Here is a 12,500-nt window from a genome sequence, read left to right on the forward strand (position 1 = left end):
ACACTGGGACCTGTAAGGTCTTTCAGCGCTGGAACGGAAATTGACAGTAAATGGTTTGAAAGGTGTAACAGGAGGAAAACCTCACAGTTCCACTATGAATCAACTGTTAGGAAAGGGTGGAAAGTAAGATGGAAGAAACTGAATATGAAAGGAGGTACAGTAAAAGGAACGTAAGGGGGTTGCAGCTAGGGGCCGAAGGTGTGCTGCAAACAAGCTTACGTAATGCATGAGGTGCACTGACGGTACTAACCCCTACGGGGTTCCACTTTCGAAGGTCACGTCTTTGAAACATTCGAAGCTGTTCAAGGTCAGAGTCCGGGAAGAATTAAAGTGATATGAATGATACCATTATATTTCCACAAAGGGAATACTCTTGTAGTAACGACGCTGAATAACTCATGTGTAACCTTTAAATTATAATAGACCTATACGAAATGCTTGATGATTATCATAATCATAAACGAAGTTTTACTTGTACGTGCTTAAATCAATACTAATACACTTTCGTAAATATAAAGTGAATTTTGTTTCATCCGTCAGTGAACCGATCTAAGAAGCAGACACTCAAACCTTCATGGGGAAGATTTGAGAGAGAGAGAGAGAGAGAGAGAGAGAGAGAGAGAGAGAGAGAGAGAGAGAGAGAGAGAGAGAGAGAGACCATGGCAAAGGACATAGAAGCAGCTCTCAAACCAACTGATACATAGGAGGGAGAAACGCCCAGCCAAAGATTATAGATGTTTTGGATCAAACCAAAATGAAACAACTTACCAAAGGATACAGAGAGAGAGAGAGAGAGAGAGAGAGAGAGAGAGAGAGAGAGAGAGAGAGAGAGAGAGAGATTCCAATCAAAGCGCACGTGAAAGACTATGCTACTTAATATATCAAGAGAGGAGGTCAAACAAGCGCATAATTGACGGGAAACCAGGTCATACGGAAGTTTACTTATGGAGATGGTGGTCGTAACCACGAGGCTTGAGAGAAAGTGCCACACTGTAGGCTACTTACGGACTGGGTTCAAAGTAAACGCGAAAAGAGGGTCAAGATCCAAGCGTCAAACGAAAGGGAGAGAGAGAAAACCATTCCCAAGGATTATGAAGAGACCACACCCAATTAGTAAATGGGAGAAATGAACTGCAGAGGTTTTTTTTTCTCATCAGTGCTGTCATCATTAGTTATCACTGTCTGCTGTTGTTCCTCTAGAACGAATCGTCAAATTAAGGCATGGTTATCCCAAAGCAGCTGGCACTACAAAAATTTATCATAATGTGTACCCTAAAGTATGAAGTCAAATATTTATAATATGTTCCTAAAGTAAGGCCAAAAAATGATCATAATATGTACCGTAAAGAGAAGACAAAAATTTATTATATCATACTATAATAGTAAAGTGAAGACAAAAATTGATCATAATGAATACGTAAAGTGAAGCCAAAATTTTATCACATGTACCCTAAAGTGAAGGCAAAATTTTCTCATACTCTTTCTTCCATCTTACTTTCCACGCTCTCCTAACAACTGATCTACAGAGCAACTGTGAGGCTTTCCTCCTGTTACACCTTTCAAACCTTTTTGCTGTCAATTTCCGTTTCAGCACTCAATGACCTCGTAGGTCCCATCGCCTGACCTTTGGCCTAAATTCTATACTCCATTCCATTCCATAATATGTACAGTAAAGTGAGGCCAAAAATTTATAATATGTACCGTAAAGTGAAACAAAAAATATTATATGTACCCCAAAGTGAAGTCTTGACGAGCGTATACGCCTTTCAAATCCATACAAACATATGATCCCTATCATACATATAATTCCTATTGCAATCAAAGAATTAATCAAAAGTATTTGTAATCAAAGAATTATAATCTCCTGATTACAGATGATTATACCAAGACGATTTCTGAATCAAATTACCGAGATGCACAAACAAATAAGAATAACCTATTAAGCGTCCCATCAGGAAATAATGAAATAGCTCCAAGGGAGATTAGCTCATCGATCCACAATTGACAGAGGCAAATCTAACTGTCACGGTTTATTGGGTTTGATATACATGCATACATACATACATACATACATACATACATACATACATACATACATACATACATACATACTGTACAAACATACGTACAAATCTACTACACACACATGTATATAATTATATATATATATATATATATATATATATATATATATATATATATATATATATATATATATATATATATATATTCACATATATATACATACACACAAACATATTTATGCCTATAAACACATTATAAAATATATTATACATACACACAAACATATTTATGCCTATAAACATTATTATAAAATATATCATACACACACACACACATATATATATATACGCTATGCTAGAGAAATACAAATGCGTATACGTATGAATTTTTGAAATATTGTAGCCAATCAACTGAAACAATGTCGCAACCGAGGGAGAATTTAGGCAAAGGGTGTAATGCAATTCATCTAAACAACGTTAAAAATTCTCAAGTCACAACTATTTTGAGTTGAAGCGAATTTGAGGAAGAAATACTCAATCTTAACTTTTGTATTTTAAGGTTGACTAGACGTATTGCTGTGCAACTTACAAAATTTAAACAACATATTTCTAGTAATCTATGTGCGAGGCATTACTCAGATTCTACGTTAATCAGGAAGTCCTGTGGCTGAAGACACTCCCTCTCTCCCAGCTAATTAAGTGTCCATTGCGGGAAAATGCAATCTGCAGCTCAAACAATATAGTGCTCTCTTCTCTCTCTCTCTCTCTCTCTCTCTCTCTCTCTCTCTCTCTCTCTCTCTCTTGCTTCCTGGATCGTTCTGCTCTTAGATGGCATTAAAGTTATTGATCTATGGTCTAAAAATAAATCTAACTGTGGAAGAATCGTAGCAACATAGCCTGTTCATGTTACTCTAATGAAAGAGTGGTTGTTATTTTGGTAGGAATTCGGACTGATGGGAATTTAACCAGTCCCATGATCGAAGGAAACACTTAGTATTGTCACCAAAAGTCATATAAGGGAGACTTCGAAAACACTCCTGACGAAAGACGATTTAAAGCAAATTAAGATTTCTAAAATAAAAAAAAAAATTCTTAAAAGAAAAAGAAGAGACAGGAAGACAAACATTTAATTTTAAAGAATCCGAAAGAGATCACCTCCGCCAAAACTAGGCAAAAATAGACCCATATTCAGATCCTGTCAAAATTCAGTGTTTATTTTTGACGCTTAAACATCTTCCCAAAGATTCTCGCTGAAATTTAGTTCTAAAGTTTTTGAGATATTTGTAGAAGGACAAACAAATGACGGAGTGGGTTAACAAAAACCCTGCATCGAAAACCATCACAGAAATAAATAAATGTATTTTTCAAATACATTCACGTGAACAACTCTTACGATACGGAAAGATACCTCATATGCCATAATAACGACACGTTTCACGAATTACACTGGAGAGAGAGAGAGAGAGAGAGAGAGAGAGAGAGAGAGAGAGAGAGAGAGAGAGAGAGAGTTAAATTCACGCACCGCTGCTGATTTTTATTTATTTATATTTTAGTGTGGCAGAAACCCGCGCATACCGGTATCAAGACCCCCTACCAACAGCGGTCTAGTTATAGAACAAATTTTGCCTGGCAACCACCGAAAAGGTCTAAATATAAGCGACCTTCGAAGGGGAATCGATCCTGGTCGGTTCGCCCGCCGTAGGTCAAAGAAGCGAGTGAAGTCAAACGCCGCTGCCGACCAGTTGCGGTAGAAAATGCCCGGATAAGTCTGGCTTGATTGATTGATTTATAGGTTTTAGGCATACGTGCCAAGCACTGGGGCAACTAAGGCCATTCAGCGCTGAAACGGAAATTGACGTGAAAATGTTTGAAAGGTGTAACAGGAGAAAAACCTCGCAGTTGCACTATTAATCAATTGTTAGGAGAGGGTGGAAAGAAAGAGAATATGAACCGAGGTACAGTAAAAGGAATGAAAGAGGTTGCAGCTAGGGCCCGAAGGGACGCTGCAAAGAACCTTAAGTAATGCCTACATTGCACCGCATGAGGTGCACTGACGGCACTAACCGCCCCCCCACCCCCAACGGAGGGATAAGTCTGGCGTTTACTCTTTTCCTACTGATTTTGATGAGCACTAATCAGAACAAACGATTTCTTTTCTAGGCATTAAATACATTATATATATATATATATATATATATATATATATATATATATATATATATATATATATATATATATATATATATATATATATATTAAAGATATATAAAAAATATATAGTATATATAAATATATATGTGTGTGTGCGTGTATAAGAAACAATTGTTCATCAGTATTCCTTGGTGAAGGTATTATTCCCTGGACTAGGCAAGAATATAAATATGCTTCATCGCTTATTCTGTTGACACCTTTTCCGGTTGCCTGTGGCCTGTCATTCCAGGTAGAGTCGTCTTGAAACGGTAACTTGACCTAACGAGGCCGTTAAACCTAATCGGAGCAGTGAAAAGATTTTTTTTTTTTTTTAAATCACATTGTAGCAATGAATCTGACATTTCTCGCAGACAGTAAGTTCGTTCTTTGACATGTAAACGAGTCCGGAAAATATGTATACAAGATTCCCAACCGTATACCTACCTAGTTTCACCAATGGAGATAATACAGCCTTTTCTTATGCTTGGTTCGAAGCCTACTTTTTGGAGGCTTCGAACCAAGCATAAGAGAAAAGGCTGTGTTCTCTTTATTGGTGACCTGAAATTGAAATACAATTTCAGTCGCAAGTTCATCTTGGCTTTTACCAGTGACCTGGATCCGAGTATAAGAACGGCGATCCAAAAGTAGTTTCTGATCCCGTAGAACCAGTATTGTGTTCAAATGAATGCTCTTTCTTCGCCCAAGGCCTTTTATCAGGAAAACTGTTTTTTGTCAGTTGTAGAAAGTCATGGCAATACCAGAAAATAATAATTTGGTGAAAATGTGAGAAAATGTTTAAGATCTCATACTTGGATACTTGGAATTGCAAATTTTATGAAGACTAGTAATAAAATGTACCATATTCACTTGGGTATGTACTGTATGTATGTACCGATGCACACAACTGTAGAAAACGGCAGTTTACGAAGAAACTGTTTCAAGAAAAGAAAAGTGGTCACCCTTGTTTACCCAGGGCTACCAAGGACAAAATTTTGCCTGCGCTTGCATGAAGAACACATAATGGTCCAGAGGTCAGTTTTCTCAGTCCACAAAGAACTAGACCGTGAGTCTATAGGCTTACAATCTCGCCTAACAACAGGTGATATTACAAACCTTCGTTTTTTGGAAATTTAAAGCGACGTCCAGTGAGCCAACAGACCAAATCTGGTTACACGACATTTGCAAAAACAATAATATTACTATGAACAGTAGGCCTAAGCCTATTTCCCTTGACTGATTTTTCCCCGGTACTTTATGCCTACCGAGAGTTACGACGTAGAGCCGAATTACACACGTACTGTATGCTTTCCCGTTTCCTCTCCCGTTTTTCGTTTACAATTGGTGATTTTACTCTTCGCGAGCAGTTAAGTCTAAGTAGGCTCCACACAGATGAAATTCCCACTCGGTCATCTGAAAATAAAACTCTTTCATTAACAAACCGTTCATGGGTCGAGCTTGCGTTTGACAAATTGGAGCACACTACACTTTTGGTAAGGGTTTAGTACCAGCAACGCTGGTTTACTTTCAAGTAGAGAGAGAGAGAGAGAGAGAGAGAGAGAGAGAGAGAGAGAGAGAGAATTTTGAATACTGTACAGCAGGCTAGCGAAAGTGAAGAGCATCCTGAACCTATTTACCGAGAGGAGTTTTCATGCTGGAAGAACGGGTTTCACAAACCAGCTGACACATAAATGACGGGCTGGAATAAACGGGGAACGTGGAAAGTTAACGTACTCTATACTGGAGGCGACAGTGAACTTGTTCGCTCATTGCTAGTGGACATAACTTTGAATCAGGAAGATTTGGTAACGAAGAGAAGTTAGAACAATGGACAGGAGAATGATTTTTTTTCAAATCGAGGAAGATAACAATGAAGTAAATGTTCTTGAGGTGAAGAACTATTTAAAAAAAAAGTGACAAGCAATGATACTTACTATGAATACATATGTGTGTGTGTGTGTGTGTTATGTACGCGCACGTTGGTTACGCATACAAACAAAAGTAGGTTATACTTACACTTCGCAGGTTCTCCTATGTCCTACAAAAGCGAGTACTAACATATGCAGGTCCTTCCTTTGTATGAAATTCTACCCCACGGAGTCGTACAGCTCATCCTCCAAGATGGCATCACATGAGCATCCTGAACCTGCCGTAAAAAGCGAATGAATGCGAGGCGGGTGAAACGGGATCTGAACACTGTGCAATGAAACTGTTCTCTTCATTAAGAAACATTTACATAAATATCGAGCAGTTACAAAGGCTTATCCTTACTACTACTACTCCTATTACTAAGAACAGTTACCGGGGCAGTGGAACAGTAAACTCAATTACACTGAAATATTATATAGGGAATTATACAAGTATTGGAGATGGGATTAGAAATCAGTAATGGACTCTAGGCTAATACGAGAGGAGGATGAAGGAGAAACACATCAACACAATTGAAGATAAAAAAAAAAAGTGAGAGATCACAACGCCATGATGATTGAAATGAACTGGAGTATGATGAAGTGAAGTACGGACATGAAAGATAAGTTTACAAAATGACAGGAGAAGGTCAGTAGGACAAAGAATTGTAGAAAAAGTGTCAAAAAGCAGGACCAACAAAAACTGAGGCGTAAAGCTGCAGAAGAACATAAAGAAGACCAGACTGAAAGTAGTAAAAGAGAGAGAAGACGACAGGGGATTAAAAAATATAAAAAAAGGACATTGTAGAGAACAATGCAATAAGATAATGAGAACGCCAGACTGAGATAAAACAAGAATGTGGAAGTAATAGGATGTCAGCAAAATATTATATATATATATATATATATATATATATATATATATATATATATATATATATATATATATATATATATATATATATATATAAAATAATAATAATAATAATAATAAAATCATGAATGCCCATGAGGTGTTTATAATGACTGTCATCTGTTCCAAAGATTAAGATATAATAGAAAACGTTCTGGACACAATAAAGGCATCTGAACAACATTATGCAGAATCCATTTAAACTGGAAAGTCTAAACACCAAAAGGAGAAAAGCAAGTAGTAATGAGCGAACTGATATTACGAGGGATGTCTTATAACATCAGCAACAATATGGTTAAAAATCTACTCGGCGAAAGAGATACGAAGCACTCCGATACTCGAAACAAGAATACTAGAGAACAAATCCGGAACAGAATTTATCAAAAACAAGTGTCAAGACATGAAGAATAGTATAAGGGCGATGATAAATGAAACAGCGGAGAGAACTGAACTGTGAAACGAACAGGATAAATTAGAAATATCACTGTGCAAATCCAAGGGTAGACGACTACATATAAACAGCAGAGGAGGAATATTTAGCATAAACACAAAGCAAACTATTAGGACGTATAGAGGGAAGAAGATCTACGGCAGCACCTTATCACGCTGAATGCAGTCATACACAATAGACACTTGGAAACTTCCGCTTACATACAGTTTGCTAATGCTTGCATGCGTTTTCAAAAGTTATGTCTGAAAGATTGCTTGCATGCGTTTTCAAAAGTTATGTTTGAAAGATTGTAGAAGAGAGTTGGGCAAAATGATGAGAAGTTATGGCTCGCTAATTTACAAACTGAATGAAAAAGGTGAGGCACTAATTAAAGGTCGGGGGAACAAGAAATAATGAAAGATATATTAGGCATGCTAGGGTATTCTGATAATAAAAATTATGCTTAAAAGGGAATGCAATAAGCAGGGAAGCTACAAAACTGATAAACATTAGGACACAAACCTTGATATACGTGGACGATATATGTTCCAAGCAGTAAAAATGAAAGAGTGGATTTAACTACGAGAGAATGTCATAACTTGGAAATATAAGAAATTTACTTCTAGCAGCAATCTACGAAAGTCGGTAATATTGGAAATAGGAAGTAAAGAAGAAAATAGGAAGTTAAGGAATAGTTAAAAGAATGAAGAAACTGAAACGTTAGTGGGGTGTAGTAAGTCTAGAGGAGTTTAGGTACTTGGGGGTACTGTCCCCACAAAACGGTAACCGAAGTTTAAGTATACATTCTGCACGAAAAAAAAAAAAAATGGAAATGTAACCAGAGTACAGTAGGGCGCTGACTATTCGAATCCAGATAAAAAAAGTCACAGGAAAAACAGTCACAATAATCTTCCCCATACATAGTGACCCCCGGTACGTATCCACCTTTGCGGCGTGTTTAGTAAATATCATAAAGATAATGACCCCGAAGAAATATTGTGAATTTTTCCCCTGTGACTACCAGCCACCGTAAATTAATGTGACTTTTTTTCCCAGCCAAAATTGTTACTTTTTTCCTGTGACGACTTTCCAGCGACTTTATCACCGGCCACCGGCTGTTCAGATACGATTAGACTTATATGAGACGATAGTAGCGCCCACAATATTTTCCAGTAACGAGACTTGGAGGCAATGAGACACTGTAGAAGGTAACAACTCAAAAATGAAGTAAAAAGTGGAATTTTAAATGAAATAGAAAGAAAACAGAAAAGTAAGAATGACAAAGCTTAGGTTTGCCGCTGGACATGGCGGAAAGGTGACATTGTTATGCAGAAAATGACAGAGGTGAAACAGAGACAGGTTATGAGAGGCTGCTGACAGCAAGGCACATTTGCTAATTGTAGGGAGTTGAACAAATTCTGTATTAGTAGCACAGAGACAGAATCACTGGAAAAGCAGCGAAAGATGTGGCGCAATATTTAAGACACTCTTTGGAGGTCAATATAAATAGATAATGCTGTCTGCACAGAGGGTAACTGGTGATTCACATTAGGAAAGTGATGGCGAACTCTGCAGATGACCCACAAGCAGAGAGTAATGGACAGAGTAATAAGGAACCAGGTCTAGAAGCTAAGGCAAGGGGACATTACAATGTAAAGCAGCACAATCAACCTGAATATTATTTAGCGCTCATAAACCACTAATATGGGAAAGCAAGAGACCTTGTAACGTTATTTAGTACAACAACTAACAACTAATCCACATGGGCGAGGTTCATGTTTGGAAGGTAGGTCCAGGGTCAACGCGTTCGTCAACTTTCTACCCGTCACAACCTGGACCTGAATTGGACAGTAGCAACTTTCATTTCTGGCGTTTGTTTAGTTTTCCTAATGTGTCACCGAATTTCAGCTGAAAACTGTTGCGTTTTTTTTTCTTTTTAGTCTTATTACGAATAAATGAGCGCCAAGGCAGTGAATACAAAGGTTAAATTTATTTTCAGAATTCGATTTATCTAGGAAAATACATTGCGATTTCGTGGCTGTCAGTATTTTTCAGCTTTGAAGAAAATGCATTCACAATCGTTAAAAATTCTAATATCAGATCACCAAAGACAAGTAAAAACATGACTGACCGAATGTCAAAGAAGTTATCACAAGAGTACTATTGGTAAAAACCATTGACTTCGAGTCAAGAAAAGCACATTTTTATTCTCTTTTAAGGAACCGGGTTCAAATTCTGGCCGAGGCCGGAGGTATTTATAAACAGGTTCAGTTAAACTCACTGTGACCGTTAACCTAAGCAATAACTTGCTTAGCTGGTAACCAGACGACTGTAGTGGGTCGTCGCCTCTGGTATACTGTAGAAGGGCATGGGGCAAGCAAGCAGCTTATTAGAGCATACACATTCATTCATACATACATACATATATACTGTATATTTGTATATGACATTTATATGTATACAGTATATATATATATGTATATATAATGTGAGAGAGGGAGAGAGAGAGGTTAGGAGGGGGAGGACAAGCAGTATTAAATACCTGCGTTTGTATTACTGAAGCAGATTTATTATGTATGCCCGTAAGCTACTTGCGCAATTATGCACACTGTGGTGTATGAACACGCGTGCGTTATGTGCGTGGATACTAAAGCCGTGTGAATGCGTAAGAACGGCGCCGAATGTGTATATATGTGTATATTAAATACTTATACGTGTATAGTGTATATTTAAGTATATATATCGAGCCTGTTTACCCTAACAAACATAAAACTTCTGCTGATATCTACTTACGCTAAAGATAACAGCAATATTAGAAACGCCATCAAGAGCAAATGGGAGAAATGGCCCTGTCTGTAAAGAAGCGCGGATAGAATTTCGCTCTTAAGTGGCAGCACTCTTTCCCTGCTCAAGGGGCACTTCAGGATGATAAAAATCGTAGGGTTGAAATGGAGGAAGTTTAAGCGAACGAGCCGCGAAAGGCGAATTTGAGCCTTTTGAATAGCTCAAATGCAAGGAAGTGCTACAATATTTAACTATGCGAACATTAAGATATTATGCTCAGAAATTCCTCTACGTATGGGGAAGGTTTCTGAACCCCCTTGCAGATGCTGACAACTTTGGTCTTAACAACCCTTCAGAACTGACTGAAAACACCTTACAACACCACTTTCATGGAGTTATAAAAAACGCACCAAGTTGCAAATATGACAGAGGCTAGAATGTTTAACCATGATTAATTTTACATACGTCGTGTACAAATAAATGGTAAAGAATGCTCATCTAGTGTATTTCAGCTAAGCCTTGACTGTTCTGAACAGTGGTTAATAGGTCATGATTAGCTTGCCAAGCGGCTGCGTCATCCAAACTTACGGCGCAACAGTCAGTTATTCAATGAATCGCCTAATATTTATTAACTATTAATACAGGAGTCGGTAGATGCCTTTCCTAACACGTAACTGTATAATGCAAATCTAACAAGTATTTGCTTTTTATGACAGCAACTGGAATGCATACCATTCGACAAAATCGTCTGAAACCTATAATGGAATTTTTTCCTTAAATTACCATGAACAAATCGTTTTTATAAAACCATTGTGTATATGTACTGATAATGCAATATGACACTCGAGGTAAACTTAAAGTAAAATATTAGTTAAATATGGAGCGTAATTGAAAAATAATTAAAAAAGTTTCTGACACGGGTAAAACGGTACTATATAACTACTGGTTTTAATCCCTTCTTATTTTTTCCACTGCATACAACGTGATTCAGAAAGGAAATCAAACATAGCGCAAAGGAAAAGATGTGTGAATGGAGTGCAGAATAGCTGAAGTTTGCAGATGATACATCACCGAGGATACTGAAGAGAAAGTGCAGGGTGTGTGCAAAAGACTTAGAGAAACTTGGAGTAAGCCAAATAAGGGATATATGATGGGACTGTTGAAGTGCCTCTTTTATAGAAATTCAGTGTGGTTGTTCGAAGCAAAAAAATGAAGTGGGGGAGGGTTGGCCTGTCGAGAAAACTATGCCTGGTAGATGTGGCTTAAGAAGTAATAAAACTGTAATAATGTGGAGATGCAGATTAGTGGTGAGAGGATGGAGCGGAGCCTTTACCTGGTTTGGTATTGTGGAAATAAGGGAGAAGATCAAGAGCGTAGAATTCTGAAGTACTGGTATGGAGAAAAACAGTAAGACCGAACCATGACTGGATAAACGGTACGTAAGAGGTATTGGAAAAGAAAGGCCTTTGTATCCAGAAGGCTCTAGCGTGTGCGCGCAAAATACAAGTGAAGGAAACAAGAGTGGTTGTCGGGGGGTTTCGCCTTGCTGTTGGTGAACCTCTCATTTAAGTATATTTAGTTGTTCAAATCTTAAGAAATTTCTTGAACAAAAAATTTATCCACGATTCAGCATTTAAAATATGACTTTTACAGTGACCGTTGTTTGTTTATCTCTGAAGGCATCTCTGCGAGTAAAAAGAACTTGAAAAGATATACCTGTGTACATGATACTCACAGCAATAACGAAAAGGCCGAGTTCAATTCCTAGGCGTGAGAAAACAAGTATAGACGCGTTCCATTAAAGCTCAAAAGAACTGCAGAAAACGGAAAGGGCAACGCCTCCTGGAATCTCCCATTTTCAATGGGACAAACTACAATCGTATATGGCTCTTTAAATGAGCTTTCACCCTGAACTGATTCTCGAAAGAACTGAATTGAATTGAATTGAATTGAACTGAATTGAATACAGAATTTAGGCCAAAGGCCAAGCACTGGGACCAATGAGGTCATTCAGCGCTGAAACGGAAACTGACAGTAAAAGTTTGAAAAGTGCAACAGGAGGAAAACCTCAAAGCAGTTGCACTATGAATCAGTTGTTAGGAGAGGGTGGAAAGTAGAAAAACAATATGAAAGGAAGATTCTTGAAAGAGAGCCAATAAACCCAACCTGAATTATTTCGAATCCACTTCAGCCTTTTCCCCAACATAACCCTCCGGTGTCCCTAAAGCCTTGCCTTCGCAATTCGGTTTATTTTT

The 12,500-nt window shown here is 37.7% G+C and overlaps 1 long non-coding RNA gene and 1 pseudogene across 1 annotated transcript in view; one reads left to right on the forward strand and one right to left on the reverse strand.

Annotated features, from left to right (window-relative positions):
• Positions 1–12,500, reverse strand: part of LOC136840161 (uncharacterized) — a 54,707-nt gene that overhangs the window by 35,499 nt on the left and 6,708 nt on the right. Inside the window, exon 2 of the long non-coding RNA XR_010853544.1 lies at positions 6,228–6,357. This is a non-coding gene — a long non-coding RNA (uncharacterized lncRNA). The remainder of the gene's footprint in view (positions 1–6,227; positions 6,358–12,500) is intronic.
• Positions 1–12,500, forward strand: part of LOC136840160 (angiotensin-converting enzyme-like) — a 50,669-nt pseudogene that overhangs the window by 3,859 nt on the left and 34,310 nt on the right.

Source organism: Macrobrachium rosenbergii, chromosome 7 (assembly GCF_040412425.1).
Source record: "Macrobrachium rosenbergii isolate ZJJX-2024 chromosome 7, ASM4041242v1, whole genome shotgun sequence".
NCBI lineage: Eukaryota > Metazoa > Arthropoda > Malacostraca > Decapoda > Palaemonidae > Macrobrachium > Macrobrachium rosenbergii.